The sequence below is a fragment of the Canis lupus genome, chromosome 2, assembly GCF_048164855.1.
Source record: "Canis lupus baileyi chromosome 2, mCanLup2.hap1, whole genome shotgun sequence".
Taxonomy (NCBI): domain Eukaryota; kingdom Metazoa; phylum Chordata; class Mammalia; order Carnivora; family Canidae; genus Canis; species Canis lupus.
In genome coordinates this window covers 18,688,738-18,712,213 of record NC_132839.1, presented here as the reverse complement: position 1 = coordinate 18,712,213, position 23,476 = coordinate 18,688,738, and the positions used below count along the sequence as shown (strand labels likewise).

Below are 23,476 nucleotides of genomic sequence, written 5' to 3'. Positions count from 1 at the left end.
AGACTTCACTTATAATTTGACAGTTATGTAAGGAATCATATATAAATTTATTTAAAGAATAAATAAAAGACTATTTTCAATTTATTTAAAGAATTTTTGGTGTCCATTACAGCCTGGCATTTTGGCTGTCCAGCCTGCCTGTCCCTTAATACAACTTTGGTTGGATGGCATGTTTATTGGAAAAATCAATAATAAAATCAAGTGGAGCTTAAATGTCTGGGATATAGGACTCTTAAGTTCATCCCAACACTAGGATACTATAATAAGATCTCAAAAGATAAGTTGGTATTCAAGGATATGCAAAAATATCTTGATTGAAACTATTCAGCTAACCAATTGATCTGTTTTTTTGCATGTGTCTGGAGGTTAGGACACAATGGTTGTAGCTACAGACTACCAGAAGGAACAGGCAGTAAAATTCACACACTGTTCCTCCTGTTTGTACCATCTTTCAAAAGATTAGTGTTAGTCCTTGATTATAGAATCTTCCAAATGAAAATGATTGCATTTTTGACTTTTTAGAATGAGATTTTTATTTATTTTTATTTTTTATTTATTTTTTAATTTTTAAATTTATTTATGATAGTCACACAGAGAGAGAGGCAGAGACATAGGCAGAGGGAGAAGCAGGCTCCATGCACCGGGAGCCCGACGTGGGATTCGATCCTGGGTCTCCAGGATCACGCCCTGGGCCAAAGGCAGGCGCTAAACCGCTGCGCCACCCAGGGATCCCTAGAATGAGATTTTTAAATATTATGAACTTGATATCCAAGGTAGAAAGCCAGCATTTTCTTTCATTACTAATGTTTCTTGTGATTTCTAATTAAGACAGAGGCAGTTTGCTGAAGAGACAGTTTGTGTGAAATGCAAATCTGTAAAGTTGCAGATTGAGTTTTTCTGCCCTTGCCTCCAGTCAGCATTTTATTTTAAATGATTTAACCATATATATATGTATATATATAATTTTTTTAAATAAAATTGCTCCTTGTAAACATATATATATGTGTATATATATATATATATATATATAATTATCTCTATACATAATTTTTAAAAATAAAATTGCTCCTTGTAAAATGTTTCAGTCAAATTCATGGGGGTAAGTACTGCGCTCTTTTTGTGTGTGTGTATCTGTTAGTGGCCATGGATTTGCTGTCATTTGCTCATACTTTTTGCTGGTCTGAGGTTTGTAACTGATCAATTGGGATTGCCCTATCATTTTGCCTTTGTTAATGCAGAGATCGCACTAGCTCAGGTCTTTATCATAATTCTGGTTAAAAATTTGGTCATGGCTCATGCTAGTTTTCCAAGAGCTAAAAAATTAAGTTTATGATTTAGCCTTGTTTGCCCTCACTACCACATTAAGTAGGAAAACTAGGAAATATTAGAGATAAACTTATAAAGAAGGAAACCATATCTATATTAAGAAAACTATAAAATCTACTGAAGTCCATTACCCATTCTGAAAGACACCATGCTCTTGGCTGGGAAGAATTAATAATATAAAATGTCAATAGTAACAGATTTGTACATATATTTAATACAACTCCAACTAAAATTTCAATATATTTAAAGCACTTTGGACAAAATGATACCATTTGAATATAAAAGAATGAGCAACAAGGTTAGCTAAAGAAGTTGGGAAAAGATAAATGGTGGGAATAAACTTATATTAATAGATATTGAAATATTAATCTATTATTAACAAACAATATGGCATTGGTATAGTACCAGAAATATCTACTGGAAGAATAAAATAAGAGAACTCAAGTTAGTATACAAAGGATTTAATATATGGAAATTTTATGGGAACAAATTTTTTGTGTAATAGGCAGTATGAATACAATTGGCTATTCATTTGGAAGAAAGTAAAAATGGGATCTTTATTCTTTTTATTGTATACAAGGTACAAAACTGAGCAGGATTAAGGATTAATATATTATGAATTCGTTGAAATAAGCTAGCTCTCTACCATCTATCAGTTGAGTGGGAAAGATTTTCTTTCTTTCTCTTTCTTTCTTTCTTTCTTTCTTTCTTTCTTTCTTTCTTTCTTTCTTTCATTTTATTTCTTCTTCTTTCTTTTCTTTCTTTCTCTTTCTTTCTTTCTTTCTTTCTTTCTTTCTTTCTTTCTTTCTTTCTTTTTCTTTTCTTCCTTTCTTCCTTTCTTCTTTCTTTTCTTCTTTCTTCTTCCCTCCCTTCCTTCCTTTCCCTTCCTCCCTCCCTCCCTCCCTGCCTCCCTCCCTCCCTCCCTCCCTCCCTCCTTCCTTTCAAGTTTTTATTTAAATTCCAGTTCACATATGGTATAATATTAGTTTCAGGCATGCAATATAGTGATTTGACACTTCCATACATCACTCTGTGCTCATCACAAGTGCCCTCATTAATCCCCATCATCTATTTCACCCATCATCCCACCTACCTCCCCTCTGATATCCATGAATTTACTCTCTATATTTAAGAGTCTGTTTCTTGGTTTGCCTCCCCCCTCTCTCTTTCCTCCTTTTGTTTTGTTTCTTAAATTCCACATATGAATGAAATCATATGGTATTTGTCTTTCTCTGACTAACTTATTTCATTTAGCATTATACTCTCTAGCTCCATCCATGTCACTGCAAATGTCAAGATTCCATTCTTTTTTGATGACTAATATTCCATTATATATATATACATATATATATACACACACACACACACACATATATACACATATACACACCACATTTTCTTTATCCATTCATCAGTCTGTAGGCACTTTGGGCTCTTTCCATAATTTGGCTATGGTAGATATTGCAGCTATACACATTAGGGTGCATGTATCCCTCTGAATTAGTATTTTGTCTTTTTGGGGTTAATACTTAGTAGTGCAATTGCTAGATCATGGAGTAGTTCTACTTTTGACTTTTTTGAGGAACTGAGTTGGAGAGATTTTCAAAAGTAAAGATAAATTGTGGTAAACCATACTAACACACACACACAGTGAAAGCCACAGAAAACTATATTCTAGGTTTCTAGTGTTGATTACCTTGATGGAGATATGATGATTTATAGAAAGGTACAGGTAGGACAAGAAAAAAAAAACACACACAAGTGAAGAAAGAAGGAGTTAATAAATTTGTTCACAATAAAAATTACCCTGAAAGATGTAAAAGTGTGTGTGTGTGTGTGTGTGTGTGTGTGTGTGTGCATTAAAAGAACCATGGGCAATGGGCACCTACAGTGTTAATAGTGGATGTTGCAGTGTTGTGGAATTTCTAATGATTTTTGCTTCATTTTGCTTTTCCGTATTGATTAAATTTTATTCACAAAGAACATTTATAATTATATAAGCAGAGCAAAACTACTGAAGGATTTCTGACTGGAGAGCTGTCAGACCTGAGGAATAAGAAGAGAAAAATGGAAGGGTCTTACAGGTGCACAGGAAGGTATTAAGTGACTACATATTGCAGCAAATGTTCATAGGTTTTTCCTTCCTTTTTTTTTTTTTTTTAGATTTTACTTATTTATTCATGATAGTCACACAGGGAGAGACAGAGAGGCAGAGACACAGGCAGAGGGAGAAGCAGGCTTCATGCAGGGAGCCCGACATGGGATTCGATCCCGGGTCTCCAGGATCGCGCCCCGGGCCAAAGGCAGGCGCCAAACCGCTGCGCCACCCAGGGATCCCTAGGTTTTTCCTTCCTTAAAGCTATTGACATGTTAAAAAAAAATCACAATTTGTTATGGAATATGAAGCTTTTAATTTTTGCAGTGTTTGCAGAAAAAGAGGGATAAGCTTATAACAAAAGGAGGAAAATAATGTTTGCTGCTTCTGTAACTATTATGGTTTTGTTCTGTGTCAACTAAGCTTGGTCTCTTTCCCATTGTTCTTTTCCCTGTGTGATTTTGGGTTAGGGTTGCCAAAAGAGAAATTTAAATGAGATTTGGGGGACAAAAAGGAAGCAATGGCTATTATATTTTGATATATATACCTGATGAACTTATGAATCTGGCTGAATAGATTTAGATATTGCCGAATAGGTTTTTGTTGGTGTATATGTGTTTGGTGGTGGTAAAATAAGGAGGTATGAAACTCAAGAAGAAACTGTTTTGAATAGAATGTAGAGATTTAAGGAATGGTTTTTAAGGAAAGTTAGGGGAAATATACAGTAATCATGGTTTTCTGTATTAAAAAGTTTCTCACCTTCAGTGTCTCCCAACAAGATTTTCTGTCAATGGTGACATCTGAGCAAAGATCAAATCTACGGTGGTACAAATGCAGATCTCAAGAGTATACCTGTGAGCCCCTTTGTTGTCAGCCAAGAAAAATTTAACAGTATGCTTACCAGGTTTTCTAAGAATATTCTGGCAAACTTTCTCTGCTAGAAAATAAAGGGCCTGAAGGATCCTAAGTGTATGACTCAGATATTTTCAACTAGACGACAAGGCTTCAAAGTTTTTTTTTTGAGGTGGGGAGGGACAGAGGGAGGAGAGACAGAATCTTAAGCCTGGTGCAGAGCCTGATGTGGAGCTTAATCTCACAACTCTGAGATCATGACCTGAACCAAAATCAAGAGTTGGACACTGAATCGACTGTATCACCTGCTCGAGGCTTCAATGTATCTTAAAGTCATTGTCCCATGGAACATTGGTACTTAGGCCAAGTATTTTTTGGAAAGAAATAGGGGTGTAACTTTTGTTGAATGGAGTGGATTATGATTTGATACACAGGAAGCACATAAAGCTTTTAAAGGAATTGTATAAACTTGGCATGCAAAGAATGAGATACTACAAAACAATAAGGTTTTATTTTCTTAACCTGGAGGAGGCAGGCTGAACAAAACTGCTTATTACAAGAATGCCTATTTTTTTTCTCATGGGGAAAAATGATTCAGAGTGTGGAATCAACATCTCAGAAGGAGCAGCCAAAGTTCCAGTGAGTCATTCCCAGGAAGCATGACTGTGCTGTTATCAAGAAACTGGGAGCACACACCCAGATGGATTTCAGAACTGCTGTGCTTCCCATTTTGTGTTTTTGTGAAAGGCAGTATCTGTTTCAATTATCCTGAGTTTTCTTATCAGTGTGTGGGCTAGGTATGTGGCAGATAATTTTGCCTCTTTAGTTGACAGTCTTCAGCTTGGTAGGAACCATTCTTGAGAAACTAAATCCAAGGAAACGGCACGTCTGCACCTGGACCTGACTTAAATGACAAGATCTTGGAGGCTGAGATGATGATATAGTGGGACAAGAATGTTGGAAATGTTGAGAGAGTGTGTGGGAGAGGCATGAATTTTGGTGGCCCAAGGGTAGACTGTGATAAATAGTAAAAAAATGGCCCTTCTGAATCCTGTTCCTCTTTATACAAATACACATGCTCCTACTCATGTCAAAGGACAGAGTTAAATTTCCTTCCCTTTGAATCTGGGCCCATGTTAGTGATTAGCTTGACCAATAGAATGCAGTAAAAATGATTTTATGGCATTTTAGAGGCTAGGTGATAAGCTTTACTGCTTCTGCTTTGTTCTATTGTAATGCTTGCTTATGAGACTTTCTGTCTTAGAAATTAGCTCCTACTCTGGGGAGCCCAGGCAACATGGAAAGGGCACTCGTAGGCACTCCAGGTGAACACTCCAGCTGAGCTCCCTCCAAGAGCCAGAATCATCTGCCATCTTGGATAAGCAGTTCAGCTGAGCCTTAACCATTGTCTTCCTTCAATTACATTATAGAACCCAAGTAAGCACCATCCAGTCGAGCTCAATCAATCCATAGGACTGTGAGAGAGTATAATAAATTACCTTAAGCCACTAGATTTTATGATGGTTTGCTCTGTAGCAAAACACAAATCATTTTTTCACACTTATCACACTTCTTTCCCTCCATATCGAATACCTTGCTTTGATACTTTCCTAGCATTTCAGAAGCAAATCTTATATCTGGCCTCTACTTGAAAACTCTAAAATTCACTCTCTTTTTTCCTGAGAATTTCACTTGTTTCTGACTCTCTCCTTTGCACTTGAGATGTAATTTGTCTCATGTTAATTTGCAGTTAGTTAGTTACATTTTGTTTTTAAAAGTCCTTGATTCATTCTCAAGTGACATATTCTCTGCTTTTTGCATTCAGTTGTAGATTTCTCAAGGCAAACTCAATTTCTTATTCCTCCCTTCACAGCCCTCCAGTTCTTTCTGATCACTCAGTAGTTTTAACTAACCTAAACCTTTTATAGTATGCTTTTTGGAATTGGAGGAGGAGTTTTTATGTTCTCTGTTGTCCTGGAGGTCCTACTAAACTTGCTTAGTAAAAACTATTAATCACCACATGAAATTTCCTGTTCTACACCACATTAATGGTTTGAAAATCTGGGGACTATTTTCTTATTTTTCTCTGATCCTGTCTTGATTTGGTCCATTGACCAGTTTTCTTCATTTCCTACTCCTGTGGTCCTGGTAGTTTTCCTGACTTATGCCAAGCTTCTTTCTGCCTTAGGAGTTTTGCCTTTAAGTTTTCTTCAACCTAAAGTTCTCTGTCCTGGCTCCTTCATACTCTCCTTCTCTCAGCTCAGATATCACATCCTCAGAGATTTTTTTCTGGCCATCCACTCCAAAGTAGCTCCAAACTCTATTCTTTTATTTGATTTTATTTTTTAAAGCATTTATCATTACTTGGAATTTTCTTCCTCATGTATTTGTTTATTTTCTGGCTCCCCTTAATGTTGTTTGTCCTCTTCTCTCACTAGCATGTGAAGTCCAAGAAAGAAGAGTTGTTTTTGGTGATATGTGTGTGTATGTGTGTGTGTGTTGTTATTGTTTATTTCAATTATTGCTATATTTTCAGAGTATGATAGATGCCTGGTGCATTGTAGGTATTCAGTTATTTTTTTGATGAATGAATGAATGAACTCTCATATTCTTCTCTCCATCAGCATAAGGTGGGCCATGGAATACCAGCACAACCCAGGAGCTCTTGATTCTGGCCACTGGGAACTATAGTGACAGCACTTGATTTGGCTGGTGGGAGCAGTAACAGTAGGGGACTTTAACAAATTTGAAAAAGCTCAACTCTCTCTGCTATGAAATTGAAAGTGTTGGAATCTTAGATTTCTTATTAACATTTTTGTGCTTAAAATCTGTGTTTATGCTTCAACAAGCCAGAATTGGAATGACTGGGCATCAAAATGAAAAATTTAATTAATCAATCAATTAATTAATTAAAAATATTTTATTTATTTATTCATGAGAGAGAGAGAGGCAGAGACACAGGCAGAGGGAGAAGCAGGCTCCATGCAGGAAGCCTGATGTGGGACTCAATCCCGGGACTCCAGGATCATGCCCTGGGCTGAAGGCAGGCGCTAAACTGCTGAGCCACCCAGGGATCCCGAAAAATTTTATTTTAAATTATTTTAATTACTTTGCCAATTGGAATACATTTTGTAGAAATTAAAGATAAGCACTTTCATTGGCTTACACTATAGGCAGAATATTTGCTTTTTCTTTTAAATATATATGGCAGCTTAAATAATGGAATCAGTTGTCAATTCATTTATTGTCATACAGGTAACTTTCTCTGTAAGTGCATAGCCTTATAAATTCCAGAGGAAGTGTGTGGTATTCAAGATTCTACAAAGAGAATGAAGGAGAGTTCCCTATAATAAACTTGGAAATTTTTTACTCTTTAAAAATAAGTAAGTTTTAGATTTCTTAAGCTCATCCATATCCTATTTTCTCCTTCCAGGCACACAGAAAGATTTTGTTTTCTCTCAACCTTGCTGTTGGGAAGAGCCATGTAACTAGTTCTGGCCAATGGGCTATGAGCACAAGAGACTTATAATTTAGTCGTGTAATCACTGGCTCGGGACCTGTGTCTCACTCTTCCCCTTCTATGGTGTCTCAGGAGGCTGCGTATTCCAGATGGTGCAGACATAAGATGGGAGAGCTTCCATAAACTGGCTCCCTCAGTGACTCTCTGGTGACCTATGTGGAGTCTGTAGCATGGGTCCCTGAGTCCACTGAGTCTGTGGATTTGTTTGGGGTACATAGCATGAGCCAGAAATTATAGTTTTGGCCACTGAGATTTGGTGGTTGAGTGTTACTGCATTGTAGCCAATCTTAAATGCATAATATAGTTGAGGAATAGGAACTGGGGTTGATTTTTATTAGCTTAACTCTAGTTGAAAAGATTTATAAATATTAATACAATCACTTTAAACTATCTTACAATTTTTTTTGAAGAACAAAGAAATTTGTGCAATGTGTGCCTGCATTTAATAAAGGGGAATACTTTGTGTGTTCCTGAGTTTTCTTGATAGTATGAAAGAAAAAAATCAGGTACTGAGGGATGTGGTTGTAGTAGTATTGCGGATGCCTTGATCATTTGTGAATACAGAGGGGGAAGCTCTAGGTCTTCTGTGATTTTAATTAATAAAAACATCCTTTATTTGCACTTAAAAGTAGCTGCAGCTACTACCATTTAAGATATTTTTTTCAGCTTTCATTGTGCCATGGAAATTAGCATTTTTATTACCACAAATTATTCTTGTTTGCTAATTCCAAAGATGTCCAAAAGCAAGAACAGCTTCCCGAGCTGTTAGACTTTGGAAGAGAATAGTAAATCAACGGGTAGATAGGACCATATATCATATTAAACACAGGGAATTCACCACAAAATCATTACACTAAAAAGCGACAATTTTGATTGATTAAAATGGTATGGGCTGGATAGTGTTAAATTACTATGAGTGATATGACATTATAATTTTACATAGCATATTTCTGCCAAGACAATGAAGGTAAAAGGCATTGTCATCAGATGATAACAGACAATAAGAAGAATCCTGATGTTAGATTTATTACCTGGTTTAGATTTAGAAAGAAGTAATTCTTGTCCTGTTCCACTTATCAAATGACTGTAAATTCAGTGATGATGTAAAATTCTAAGGCAGAGCCACTTATAGGTTTGACAAAGTGCCAGCTATAAAGTATTTATTGTTCTCAGTGGTTCTGCCTTACACACTTAAATATTTATCAGAAACATAAGCCCCTCTGATAAATGTTTCTGATCTTTGTGGCTAGATTTTTTTTAACATTTAGATTTTTCATTAGAAACTATGTCTATATTTTTATCATCTTTATAACTTTGAGCTTATAATTTGAAAAGGCAATATGTGAGTTTTAAAATTTTACTTCTTTTACCTTCTGCTTTTAACTGTAACATTTTGGAGGTAGTATTCTAACTTAGAAATGAAGACTTCCTTATTTTGCCTTCACTATAGAGATGGCCTGGCCAAATTTTCTGAATTTTATCCTTGTCTATTGACCAGATGAGATTTAAGCTGATGATGGTCTAGGTATAGTCTGAGAAAATTTATGGTGTTTAGGTATATTAGGTAATTGTTTTAATGCCACTTACCTCCATGTTTTGTTTCCAAAGGACATGGGCATAGTGGTTTCTTACCCTGGGTATTGGGGAGATCTTGTTTGGGAACCCAGCTGACTGGGCCAAGGATTAGTACCGACATCAGGGAAAGGCAGCACTATCCTGGCCAGTGACCTGTGGGTGGCATGTCGCGGTGTGAGAACCTCAGGAAACAGGATGTTCTGCATAAGAGATAGGAGACTGAACCTGGTTAGGTCTCCTTAAGGCATTCAAACATGAGACACACAAATGGGAAACAACTCAGAAGCACAGAGACTCCATAGGTTTGCCCAAGCCATCACATGCAAAAGCCAACCATTGAAAGAAGAGCAAAGTCACTGAGCAGTAGCAGAAGCCATAGCTATTATGGAAGTTGAAACACAAAGTAGTAGAGCCATCAGGAAATTAAAACTTGATATTTCAGAAGACTGGAAGTGGGCTGTGTTGCTACAGTAAAGGTGTTGAGATTATTTTTTTTTGTTATTCTTCAATCACACAGCAAACTAACTTCAACTATATTAAACTGGGCTTCTCACCCTTCCTCCAACTTCAAAAAATCTAACAGTTAAGATAATATAATGATTTATAAGATCAAGAATTTCAGTTCTACAAGAGAATTTAGAGATGTCTTACCAAAATTTTTTTCTGTTTATTTTTCAGTGCATTTCATTGCACTGAAATGAAGAACTTCAGTGCAAGAGAGGATAAACATCAAAGTCCCTTCCTATGCTCTACCAGCTGGTCATACACTGTGATCATAACTTCTTAAGGCTATAAACATATTTTAAGTAGTTGTTTCCTCTGGTGCTGGTACAAAGTAGGAGCTCAATAAATGCTTTTTTGAATAGTAAGTCAGTAAAATCTTATGGCATTTGATAGTTTAGATTTGTTTGCAGAGTTGATTAGTTCTAAATAGTAAATATAAGGGATATGGTTAAAAAAAAGACTTTTATTTGACTCTCCCTAATCTATTTTGTTAACACTTTCTCTTCTGCATGCCACACATAATACTGTCATACTCATGTTCAAATAAAGGAGTTATTAGCCTAGTAATCTGATTAAGGGAGATTTATATCCATCAAAAATGGCCCTGGAAAATTCATTGCACAGGACTAGCATTTGGGGTTCAAAATTGCATGGCCAACAGGGCACTGACAGCCTCCAACTAATTTACCGTCCATTCTGCACATTTGCTTGGATTCATGGATTAAAAGTGAAAAAGGTTTTATGTTTGGAACATTTTCTGATTCAAGGATAAGGAAGGTTAGTGTGAAGCTAGGTTCTCTGACCCTCTGATAATTTATGTGGAGCTTTCTGTATCAGTGTCGCTCTCTTGAATATCAAAGGCTAAAGAGTATTTTGAATAAATCATATCTTAAAAGAAGTCTCTGGGAAATATTACATATCTGTTGAGCAGGCTGTTTTATAGAGGGAGAACAATTATTTGAATGCAGAGACATTTCTTCAATTTTAGTTACCTCTGAAAGAATAGTAAGAGGTATCAAAGTTATATCTGCCTCTTTGTTGTTTTTTTAGATTTTAAATTTATATTTAGTTTAGTTAACATATAGTGTATTATTAGTTTCAGCGGTAGAATTTAGTGATTCATCAATTGCATACAACACCCAGTGTTTATTACATCAAGTGCTCTCCTTAATACCCATCACCTGGTTACCCCACCCCCACCCACCTGCCCTCCAGCAACCCTTAGTTTGTTCTCTATAGTTAAGAGTCTCTTATGGTTTGCCACCCTCTATTTTTATCTTATTTTGTTTTTCCTTCCATTCCTTTATGTTCATATGTTTTGTTTCTTAAGTTCCCCGTATGAATGAAATCACACGGTATTCGTCTCTTATTTATGTTGCTTAACATAATACCCTCTAGTTCCATCCACATTGTTGCAGATAGCAAGATTTCATTTTTTTTAGCTGAGTAATATTCCATTGTATGTATATACGACATCTTCTTTATCCATTCATCCATTAGTGGACATCTGGGCTCTTTATTCTATTAGGGACATTGCTGCTATAAACATTGGGGTGCATGTGCCCCTTTGAATCACTATTTTAATTTAATTTAATTTTTTATTTTAAAGATTTTATTTATTCATAGAGATGCAGAGAGAGAGAGAGAGAGAGAGAGAGAGAGAGAGAAGCAGAGACACAAGCAGAGACACAGGCAGAGGGAGAAGCAGGTTCCATGCAGGGAGCCTGATGTGGGACTCCATCCAGGGTCTCTAGGATCACGCCCTGGGCTGCAGGCCGCGCTAAACCGCTGCGCCACCGGGGCAGCCCGAATCACTATTTTTATATCCTTTGGATAAATACATAGTAGTGCAATTGCTGGGTTGTACGGTAGCACTATTTTTTTTCTTTTTTTTAGGGTAGCACTATTTTTAATTAATTAATTATTCGAGAGAGAGAGAGAGAGAGAGAGAGAGAGGCAGAAGGAGAAGCAGGCTCCATGCAGGGAGCCTGGCGCGGGACTCAATCCCTGGGTCTCCAGTATCATGCCCTGGGCGGAAGGCGGTGCTAAACCACTGAGCCACCCGGTCTGCCCTATTTTTAACTTTTTGAGGAACCTCCACACTGTTTTCCAGAGTGGCTGCACCTGTTTTTATTCCCACCAACAGTGTGAGAGGGTTCCCCTTTCTTTGCATCCTTGCCAAAATCTGTTGTTTCCTAACTTGACTTTTAGCCATTTTGACTAGTGCGAGGTGGTATTTTAGCCATTTTGACTAGTGCGACGTGGTTATTTCATTGTGCCATTTTGTTTTAACTTTCAGTTTTGTTTGCCCTTGAGATAAATCCTTTAGAGCCAGATTAAAGAAGTCTTCAAAATAGCATGTAGAAAAAAAATGTATTTCTATTCTTCATCTTGGGTTCATCTTAGGAATTATAAAAATAGATCCTTAGTTTGGGACAAATTCTGAATTGTGGTCTGTATTGGAGGATTGGGTTCCTTTTGACAAGGTTTAGTGGTCTATATTTCCTACAAAAAGACTGCTGAGAATTGTGATGATTTATGAGACATTATTAAGGGGTTGGGTTTTAGAAAGAGAAAATGCCAGCAATTTCCATACTGCTCTACCTTGGAGAAGTGGGAAATGCTTCAGGTGAAGGGCAATGCAAAGGCAATTCTAATCATTCATAAAATTATTTTATTCATTGTACCAGATGTGGTTGTTGGAATTCTGTATGACACAGTAGTCATTCTCTAAATTCTGGAATAAAATAAATCCTAAAGAAGGCAAAGTCAAGAAAAGTTTGCAGTCCTTATTTGTGTGACATGAAAGAAAGAAAAAAAGGTTCAACGAAGATCTTATAACTAGGTGAACTTTATATCCTGTGCTGAGTACAAAAAAAGTTTCAAATGTTGAGATGTGTATGCCAAAAATGTCATCCCAGTACTACGGACTGTGCTAGCATTTGTGAGGGAAGTCCTAAGTTCTCCCAAGGAGACAAATAAGATTATCTTAATGTCCTCATAATTTTTTTAATGAGCCAGACCTTTGTTTTAAGAATCAGTTCTAAAGGACTCAAGGGACTATTTTATCCTAACTTAAAAGAATTTTAGAATTTGAGAATAGTTCTTTCTAGTTTGATAAATTCCCATTCTGTATTAGCTGAGTAAATTTTCATCCTCCTTGACCTGGGGTTATTCTTTAGTGTTAAGGGACTGACATACATGTGGCATAAAGCTCCTTGAGTGGATGTTGGTATTCACACAAGAGGTGGGATATGATTTGGGACCTGCCACAGTTCCAACAATCAACAGTACAGGGCAAATAGGATTGGTAAATACTGAAATTCTAATTAAAAATTGCTCTTAATTGGTTACTTCATTGTGGATGATTGATAGCCATTAATTGTTGCTTTAAAAACTGAGGCTGTATCCATCCATCAATCCATCCTATATTTTTTGATGTATTTCAAAATTAAATTTTCAGTACCAATCAGCACCACTTACCTACTAAGCACTTTAACATAATGAACAATAGAATTTAGTATTTGATTTTTTTAAAAAGACTTTATTTATTTATTCATGAAAGACACACAGAGAGAGAGAGGCAGAGACAGGCAGAGGAAGAAGCAGGCTCCCTGCAGGGAGCCTGATGTGGGACTCCATTCCAGGATCCTGGGATCACAGCCTGAGTCAGATGCTCAACCGCTGAGCCACCTAGGTGCCCCTAGTATTTGATTTTTTGAGGTAAAATTATAGAGAGTGAAATTTTCTCCTGAAGTTTATAATTTGATGATTTTGGCAAATGCATACTCCTGTGTAGTCCAAACCACTTCCCATCACCCAGAAATTCCCTTTGCACTGCTTCCCAGTCATTCTCTGCTTACACCCTACTGTTTTGATTTTTTTTTTTCAGGACAGATTAGTTGTGTTGTTCTATAGTTTCCTATAAATGGCATCATTCATATCTACACTCTTTGTAAGATTTTCACTGAGTATGTTTTAGAGAGCCAACCATATTGTTGTATGAGTAGCTCATGTATTTTCATTGTTGAGTACTACCTCAGATGTACTGACTATAATTTGTTTGTCCTTTGTTGATGTCCTTTTTGACCATTATGAATCAAATCACTACAAGTTCTTGTGTGGCTGTTTTCATTTCTCTTGCATATATACTTCAGAGTGGAATGGCTGGTCATAGCAAATGGGTATGTTTCATTTTATAAACATTTTCCTAAGTGAAAGGAAATGATACTTTCTCAAGTATCATTGTACATTCCCATCCTTAATGATCTTTTAAAGAGATTATTTATTTATTTATTTATTTATTTATTTATTCATTCATTCATTTACTTTGAGAAAGAGGGAGAGTAAGTAGTGGGAGGAGCAGAGGGAGAGAATCTTCAAGTAGACTCCTTGCTGAGCAGGGAGCCTGATGCCGGGCTCAGGCTCACGACCCATGAGTTTATGACCTGAGCTGAAACCAAGAGTCAGACAGTTAACTGACTGAGCCCTCGAGGTGCCACTCCCATCTTTAATGATTTCAATCTTTTAGTTCTCCTATACCACATTGTCCTTCTCTGAAGTAAGGGCCTAAGTTGGGTATAGGAATATTGCTTTCATTATAGTATAGCAAGCCATATGGTTCTATAAGTTAGGTTCATATACCTTAGATTTCTACTATTCAGGTTCAGCATATATTTTATACTTCATTGAATACATGCTTGTCCACTATACAGTAAAAACAAAACCTGATTTCTAAGTTTGTCAATTTTTCTTAACCATAAAAATTGGCTAATATATGGCAAGAATTGGGTCATGGCATATCATATATATATATATATATATAGTTTATCATATCATATATATAGTTTAAAATTATATAATATGTATTATATATGCTTTTATATAATTATATATATGTGTAATATAATAATATATATTATATATAATTTTAAACACAGGAAAAAAACCTTCAAAAACTGGTACATGTCTATAAAGTTTTTACCAGTTAGAAAATACATATGTTTTTCTAATTTCTCTTTATTAAAAAATGTCATGATAATTGGGATTTTCTAGATGTAAGGTTTTTTTTTTAAGATTTTATTTATTTATTCATGAGAGACACAGAAACAGAGGCAGAGACATACGCAGAGGGAGAAGCAGGCTCTCTGTGGGGATCCCAATGCAGGACTTGATTCCAGGACCCCAGGATCATGCCCTGAGTTGAAGGTAGACACTTAACCACTGAACCACTCAGACGCCTGTATATGTAAGCTTTTAATGACCTTACTTATACTTACCTAAGTTATTTCCATTTGCCTTTTTAACTATGGGATTCTTTTTCACAAGGGCTCTTCTGAAAGAATCTTTGTGATAGTCTAGGAGACTCAGTTTTAAGGTCAGCTGAGGAGCAGATTACTTCCATCTGCAACTTTGCTTGTGCTGTTGCAAGCAAACCCTGGGTCTGTCATTTTCTAGGGCATCCTCTAGTATATCCTGTTTTTTTCCTAGACAAATTGCAAAAGGGATCCTCCATTGGGTGGGACAATTAGAAAGTGGTGTCAGGACCCACAGGTTGGTTAGAAATTAAAGGACAGATTTCACCACCACCTTACCAGCGTACAACCTATATACAACAGCCCTCCTTTGTCACCTGCAGTTTCTTTAGACTGAGTCCCATTGTTTCCAGCCCTTAAACCCCTAAACCTTTATTTGCTCCATACTCAGAGCCACCAAAGGGAGACCTGTGTCTTAGGATGTTTCCAAGGGCCTCGTCTAGCAATGAGCACAGGGTAAACCCTCCAGACGTATTCTGCTAAGATCTACAGGTGGCAATACAAAACTACACCCTCTCTTTAAACAGAATTAGGCATTTTAAAATAAAAATTTACAGACTTATAGCTCTGTAAGATGATTAGTAATCATTACAAGCAATCTTACTTCATGGTAATTAAAAAATAAATGAGGCTTCATCTTCTGTGATGCATCCAGGCTGAGTGCCCCATTATTTGTGCAGGCTACAGAATCAGCTACTGAGAGAACCCAGACATGGCCAAGAAACCTTGGAGGAAGAGTTTCTCTATAATCCCATTAACTCTGAGTTCTATTTCCCCGAAGAAAGTAGGTGCCTGACATTTTATGAAGACAAATTTTCTTGATAGGGTTCACACAAAGTAGGATTTCTCCACTACTACTCCACTACTACTACTTTATTCAGCTTCCTGGACACTTTGGGGGAAGAATTTTAGATGGCTTGCAGTCATTTTATTATTCCACAACTTCTCCTAGAATTAGGCATATTAAAGAATGTTTCGAGGCATGATATTGATGAGGTATTGAAAGTACATAGAGTAATTGGAAAAGAATTTTTAGGACACTAATGACAAATTTCATGTGGATCCTAACTTCATTTGGTACTGTTTTTAAATGGAAAGTTGTGATAGTTTATAGCAGTTCCTCAGGTGTGTTAGGCTACTAAATATTTTTCCACTTGTCATGGGACAATAGCTCTCTATGTAGGAGCATCTGGCATCCTGAAACTGAAGGTTCTAAGCATTAGATCAGCTTAAAGAATTCAAGAAGAAGGTTTTTTTTTTTTTTTTGATAGTAATAGACCTTAAAGAACTTATTTTATTTTATTTTATTTTATTTTTCTTAAAGAACTTTTAATGATGAAATCCTAAAATTACTCAAGATTCTTTTGGACATGTGAAAAAAGTTTAGTTCAGATTACCTGGAGCAGAAAGGAAATGTGTTGGCTCTTATAGCTGGAATAGCTCACATGCCTGAAGGAATTGCTAAAGGAACATCCTGGAAGGGGTCTCAGTGCCTCTGGACTCTACTTTTCTAGCTAGCTTTTATCTCTGTTTGTCTCTGACTAGGCTTTGTTCTACACACAAGCCCTTTTCAAATGATGGAGAAGATGCCTGCTGGTTGCCCAGAGTCTTAACTTCTAGATTTAGCAATCCTAGCTTAGTAAGAATCCCTTCCTGCCAGCCCAGTTCTAAGAAAGGACTCTGCTCTTCCTTACATCCTGTGCTTAAATGCTGCCATAAAACCCGCTTCTCTTGCCAGAGTGATGGGGCACTATAGTTTGACAATTCTGGCCTGTGCTTCCTTGAGCCTTTCAGTTACATATTGTTAGGAAGCACCCTGAGAAGAAGGCTGAATTCAGAAAGGCTGGGAGTAGTAGGATGAGGCAAGCAAGACAGGGTCAGATCCTGTCTTTATTTAAAATTGTGGTACTTTGTTCTAAAGTCTCTGGGGCAAGCAGGAAATAGAAGATGTCAAAGTCATGGATGCAACCTGTTAGGGTTTAAAAAAGCTAATTTGATACTCTTCCTCTGAATTTAGTCGAGAGCTCAACATAGGGTAGGTACATACAGATTTTAAAACGTTTTTTTTTCTTTTCTTTTTTCTTTTTTTTTTTTTTTTCTGACAAAGCTTTTGGGAAAAGTGGTTTGGAAATGATCCATTGACACTTCTTCACATCTGCCCCTTCCCCATTGGATTATAACACTTGGGATAGCACACTTTAAGGGAGGGAAGTACAACTTCCCTGTTTAGCGGAGTTCCATTTGCCTGGATCCCTGGTTTGCATTGGTTCAGGGCATCAGGAAAGAAAATCCCTGTTTTCCATTCTTTATAGAAGTCCGTAAATTAACACCACCCACTAAGCAAGTCAGTTACTCCTAATCTGTGGAATGAAAATGGGGCAAGAAGCGAGGCATGCTACCAGAGGGCTCTACCTGAAAACAAGGAGGAGTCAGGAAGAAAAGTTTCTACTAATAATGAGTTGAAAGCACCTATTCTTCATTTATTCAACTATTTGAAAATCCTATTTTTGTCAAATACAATTGGATCTGTGGATTGACTCTAGAGAGTCACACTCATGCTTAAGGAATCACTACACCTCTGAGCTTATCTGCTTCCCATTGTCAAGGTTGTAAAAGGCTAGTGACTACTGAGTGCCTATTATATGAAATTGTTCAGTGTTTTACTCTGGTATAAAGTCTTCTCCTAAAGTATCTTAAAATCCAGTGGGGAAGGGGCATTAGTGAAATTAGGTAAGTCATGTCGAGAAATCAGGCATTGCTCCAAACCAGAGAAAGGCAATATTAGGGCAAAAGAAGCAGTACTGAGGGAGTCTTCATGAAGGATGTTACACTTGAGTTAAATCTTGAAGGAGTATTCCAGGCAAAGGGAACAGCATGAGTAAAGTTCCATGGCTTGGAGTATATAAAGAATGTTTGGGAATTGATAGGACATTTGACCGGTTGTGAATCTAGCAGAAGAAAGTTAAGAAGGCAAATTGCCAAACACATTAAACACTTTCCTATGAACCAGACTTTATGGTGCTTTTCATATATCATTTAATTTAATTCCTGTGTAGTAGGGACTAGCTCATTTCTTCAATGAAGAAGCTGAAATTTGCAGAGGTTAAACACTGTTTCCTGACCACATGGATAATATTTAAGACAGGAATAAAATGCAGATCTACTTGACTTCAATTTTCAAGCTCTCAACTTTCACAGTGTGGTGAAGCCAAGGACAGAAAGGCTGGGTGAGACAGGTTAAGGAATCTGTCTAGGTTTGCTCAGTTAATCACGAGGAGGGAGAAAGTGAAAGAGCTTGCCATTAGGCAGATTTGGTGCACATGTGTATTCAAAAAAATTTGCCCACACATTATTTATTTAGAATCATCCTCATTGTACTGTAAGAACAATAATGGGTAAAGAGCATGAATAGAGCAAACATGAGGGTTGAACTTGTGTGTTTTTTTTTTTTTTTTGCCTCATGTAAGGAAGAGAGACAAGCCAGCAATCAGGTGCTAAAAACTACAAAATTAAGTCTCCTAAAGAAAACACAGGATGGTGGAAACAGAGTCAGGTAAGGGCTTTGTGCTTTTACATAGAAATGGGATATACTCATTGAAATAACCTCTCATATTCAATGCAGAAATTTCTATTTTTATACTTAATTGAATAGATTAGCTACTATTCACCACTAGATGTCACTGTAAGACTAAAATTAAATGACTACACGAGGCTCCCCTGCGGCACCCTCCACTCATTTATTTTTCAGTGAATGAGTGGATTAAAAAGTATTAAGAAGGGATACATTTAAAAGCGGCAGGGGTGTTAAAAAAGTGAACAATTTTATCCTAAATATATCTTTTATTGTAATGCATTTCTTTTGGAGAACATTACATCACAGAAAAATAAAGTAACTCCCAGTAATTTTAGTATAAGTGCTGCCGAAGCTAGCACAGCAACTGCCAGTAATTATCTATTTAGGGCTAATATTTTAAATTAATTTTGGTTTGGAAATGTATTCATTCGTCCAAAAGTAGGATTGTATTTTAGACCTAGACTTTGGGTTGTCCATTTGAGGTGGTATTTTAAATTGTGGTTTTAATAAAAAGAAAGCATACCATTAGACAGTGTCCTGTGACTACTGCCATCCACATTTATGAAAACAGTATATCTTCGGAGTGATATGGTGTTGGTGAGATGGATTCTTTGGATTATATGGTTCTTTAGATTCTACAGTGTCAGTGAGTTTAATAGAGGTTAGCTCAGCTACCTTTATGAACACCATTTTACTCAAAGTTATCTTGCTTTGTTAAATTTCACAGAATTTCATTGCCTAAATTATGTGATGAAAATTTTTCAAAAGCAATGCAACTGTATTTTTCCCCCTTCCCTGTTGTAGTCCTTGCATTAATACATAAATTTTGTTTAGGATAAAATCTTCAGGAGTTTGGATTTCTGATTTCACGTTTTAATATTTTAGAATATTATATTTTCTGCCATCGTTTCCTTCATGTTAGTAGTTTTATCATACTTCATCCCTGCTCAGACACATGAATCCTTTCTCTCCGTCTTTCCTTCGATCTGCCCTTCACCTCTCTGGCAGAAAAATTCCATCACAGCGGCCTCTCTGCTATTCATGGCTCACCATGCTTACTAATGTGCTTCCTTTTCCTTATTCACTCTTCTAAATTTAGTTTGTCATGTAGTCTTATTCTTTTCTTACCAGTTTTTGTCCATAACATCTTTCATTAATCTTTGATAACAATAAAATAGATAAAAATAGCAATAGTTTATTTCCTCCATTTAGCTTTCGTATCATGTTTGTGATTATGGGGCACCAAAATAACTGGCTGGCAAACTAAGCTAGATGACCAGGTGGTAGTTTTTGCAACTTCGGATCAAACACTTATTTGGGTTGCTATTTATTTCCAGTGAAAAGACTGGATATTTGGATTCATGTGGAATTAGCCTTTTTCCAGCTTCCCAATTTTCCATTGTTACTACTTACTAGTTATTTCATTCAACTATTTCTTACTACTTTTAGGGGAGTTTCTACTTTACAGTTCTGAATCTTTGGGATTACACAAAAACATGAGAATAGGGCTTTCCATCAAGGTTTTTCTTTTATTTTTTTAAGATTTATTTATTTTTTAGAAAGAGAGAGTGAGAGAGCAGGGAGAGGATCAGAGGGAGAGGGAGAGAGAGAATCTCAAGTTGATTCCATGCTGATCATGGAGCCCTATATGGGGCTTGATCCCGGGACTCAGAGATCATAATCTGAGCCATAACTAAGAGTCTGCTGCTTAAACCACAGAGTCACCCAGGCACCACTCAAGGTGGTTTTTCAAGTCTACTATTAAACAGCATTTTCTATTGTGCAAGCAGACATAGTATACCTGAGATCTAGATATATGTTAATTTCTTTGCTTTTTATCCAAACTTCACTTTGTGCAGAAAGGCTACATTAAAAATCTTTCCTCCATGTATTCTATATACAAAAGGTGTATAGAGATAACACATGAATTATGCAACTTGTCTTTATTAAGGACATAGTAAATGAATGTTGGCATTTGGCTGCTGTTGGTATTTTTATTGTGGGGTTATTTAGCAGAAACAAGAATCAGCACCCCAAATCTGATTTCTGCCACATATGGATACAGTTTGTTTTTCTTGGTTCTGAAGACCTCATCTGGCCTGGCAACCTACCTTCCTAAGGTGTGGCCAATGCTGGCTTGTTAGTAAGCCTGCTACCTGATTGTCTGATGGCCTGACACTGCCTTTTTCCTTTTACAGTAGGAAATATGTTTTAAGTGTTTTAACAATAATCAAATAACCAATATGCAGAATATATGAGATGTAAGGAAAGCAAAAATAAAATACTCCATGGTTTCATGGAGTGCAGCTAGGAATTGTGAAGGATATGACCGAGAGTATACTAAAGAGAAATAATAAGAAGGTGCAAAGTAAAGCCAGTTATTAAGTCATCTTTAGACGCCTTAGAGCAGATGAGTCCAATTACAATTTTTGTTTGAATGAATCCATTTAGTAGAAACTTCTGTCAACATGCAGGGAAATCTAAGTCATTGTTGCTCAAAGTGGGGCCCACAGAGCAGCAGCACAGGGTCACTGAGGACCTTTTGAGAAATATAGACTCTCAGACCCCATTCTCAACCTACTAAATCAGCACATTGCAGTTCAGCATGATCTCCTGGTGATCCTCCTGCACATGATGGTCTGAGAAACACTGGTGTAGTCATGGTTAGAATTAAGACTACTTGATCTGTTTAATTTAGTTGCTTCAAGTTTCCAATGCTGGAGTTCCTTCTCTTTTCTATCCTCCTCTTTTTTCTTTATTTTCATAAAAAATCTAGGAGATTATTGCTACAGAAGTTTCAAAAGTCTTTTCAGACAACAACAATGAGTGCAGCTTTAATTTTCCCCAACTCCAAATCGAGATTCATGGAAAGGGAAAATAGAAAATATCTCCGAATGGTTTGAGTAGTTAATATATTACTGGAACATTGTTCTCTGTAAGACTTTGTTCCCTAAATAAAACAATGATACAAAAAAGAACCCGCACTAAATTAATATTCTTATTGTGTTTCCTGTCCCTTCCCGCTGTGAAATGACTTCTTTCTTTTCTTCAGTCTCTTGCTCCCAGACCTCACCTCACTCACCCCCTGTTCCAGCTGGTAACAGTTTATGGAGCATGTTGCAGTGTTAATACCTTGTTAACGTGGTTTCAGCTGTTGGGTCTTTGAGACGTCAATGTCAGGACTATTTTACTATAAACCCTTGATGGAGAGGGTAAATCTGGGACGTGTGGAATTTGTACCTTCTCACACTGCAGGAAGCTGTATAATTATAGACATCTCTTCCCATGATGCCGTGTTGCTGGCTGGGTAAATAATTAGAACTATTCTGCTTCTAGTCAAATAATTAGGACAATTTTAAAATTTATTGAAAATTATTAGTGGGCTAGACATGCAATCATTGGGATCACCTGATATTTTTAAATTGCCTGTAGTCAGGCATCAGAGTTAAAAGATTGGATGAATATTATAACCTTTATTTTAACATAACATTTTAGAATTTGTAACAGAAAAATAGAATAACATTTCTTCTTCCAGTTTTGTCATACCAACACATTTTTAGAATTCTCTAACTTGGTTAGGATATTACATTTTGGGGTGCCTGGGTGGCTCAGTCGGCTAAGCAGTTAAACATCTGCTTTCAGCTCAGGTCATGATCTCAGGGTCCTGGGATGGAGCCCCACAATGAGCGGTCCTTGCTCATTGAGGAGTCTGCTTCTCTCTTTCCCTCTGTCCCTCCTAACCCCTCGTCCTCTTTCTCTCAAATAAATAAATAAAATCTTTTAAAAAATAACATTTTTAACATATAACAGAGTAATGCATAGAATTGAGGAATCATATTGTAGACCTGAAACTAATATAAAACTATTAATTATACTTGAATTAAAAAGATAAAAATAACATTTTATCTATTAATTTTTTTAATGTAGCATGATTTATTGAAAGCAATATTTTTCTTTTTAAAGAAACATATATTGTTCAGATCTTCAAGTCAGGAAAGAGGGCTAAAAACATTTTGGTGGTTCAAATTGAATATCATCCAGTTTCATCCTAAATATAGTATATTTAATCTTTTTTTCTCCACAAAGGAAAATGTAGTGAGAAGCATGCTTTTTTTTTTTTTTCCTCACACTCTTTTTTTGGTTAATTTAAACATGCAATTTGGTCAATTTTTACTCTTGCTTGCAAGGTTAACTATAGGTCAGCACTGTTTGTTTCTTTAATATTGACTTAACTCTGACTGCTGTTGACATTTTTTAAGGTCTATTTCTTTTAATACTACATAATTTAAGGGGGAAAATCAAGACTAATTAGTTGTTAATGAGAAACACGTATAATGAGAAACAAATGTAACATTAATGTCATGTACAATGTATATCTGTGTGGTTTAAAAGGTAGGAACATGGCCATTATTCAAAATTAGGGAATAAAATCATTGTAATAATTACTAGCAGATGTGTTGTAACTTGTCTTGCAAGTCAAAATTTCTTTAGACGATATGTTGCAGTGTTTTATAGTAAGCATTTGATATGGTTTTTTGGAAGGGTTTATACATTTTCTTTTAATCACAATCTCTTTTAATCTAGCTGCCTGGCATCTATAGAAGATTGGAAAAGATTTAAGCTACTGTTTTCTCTTCTGTACAACTTTATTATCCCTCACAGGTACAAAGATCATTGTTGACACTCTCATGCTGGGTTTGATTGTGGTGGTGCAT

General features: G+C 36.3%; 1 long non-coding RNA gene across 22 annotated transcripts in view; it reads left to right on the top strand.

Moving 5' to 3' along the window:
• Positions 1 to 23,476, top strand: part of LOC140613213 (uncharacterized) — a 541,366-nt gene that overhangs the window by 85,953 nt on the left and 431,937 nt on the right. For 20 of the 22 annotated variants that reach the window (XR_012014395.1, XR_012014394.1, XR_012014401.1 and 17 more), the window contains 2 exons: positions 18,655 to 18,740; positions 23,346 to 23,423. This is a non-coding gene — a long non-coding RNA (uncharacterized lncRNA). The remainder of the gene's footprint in view (positions 1 to 18,654; positions 18,741 to 23,345; positions 23,424 to 23,476) is intronic. The other 2 variants (XR_012014428.1, XR_012014406.1) reach the window with 1 other exon arrangement.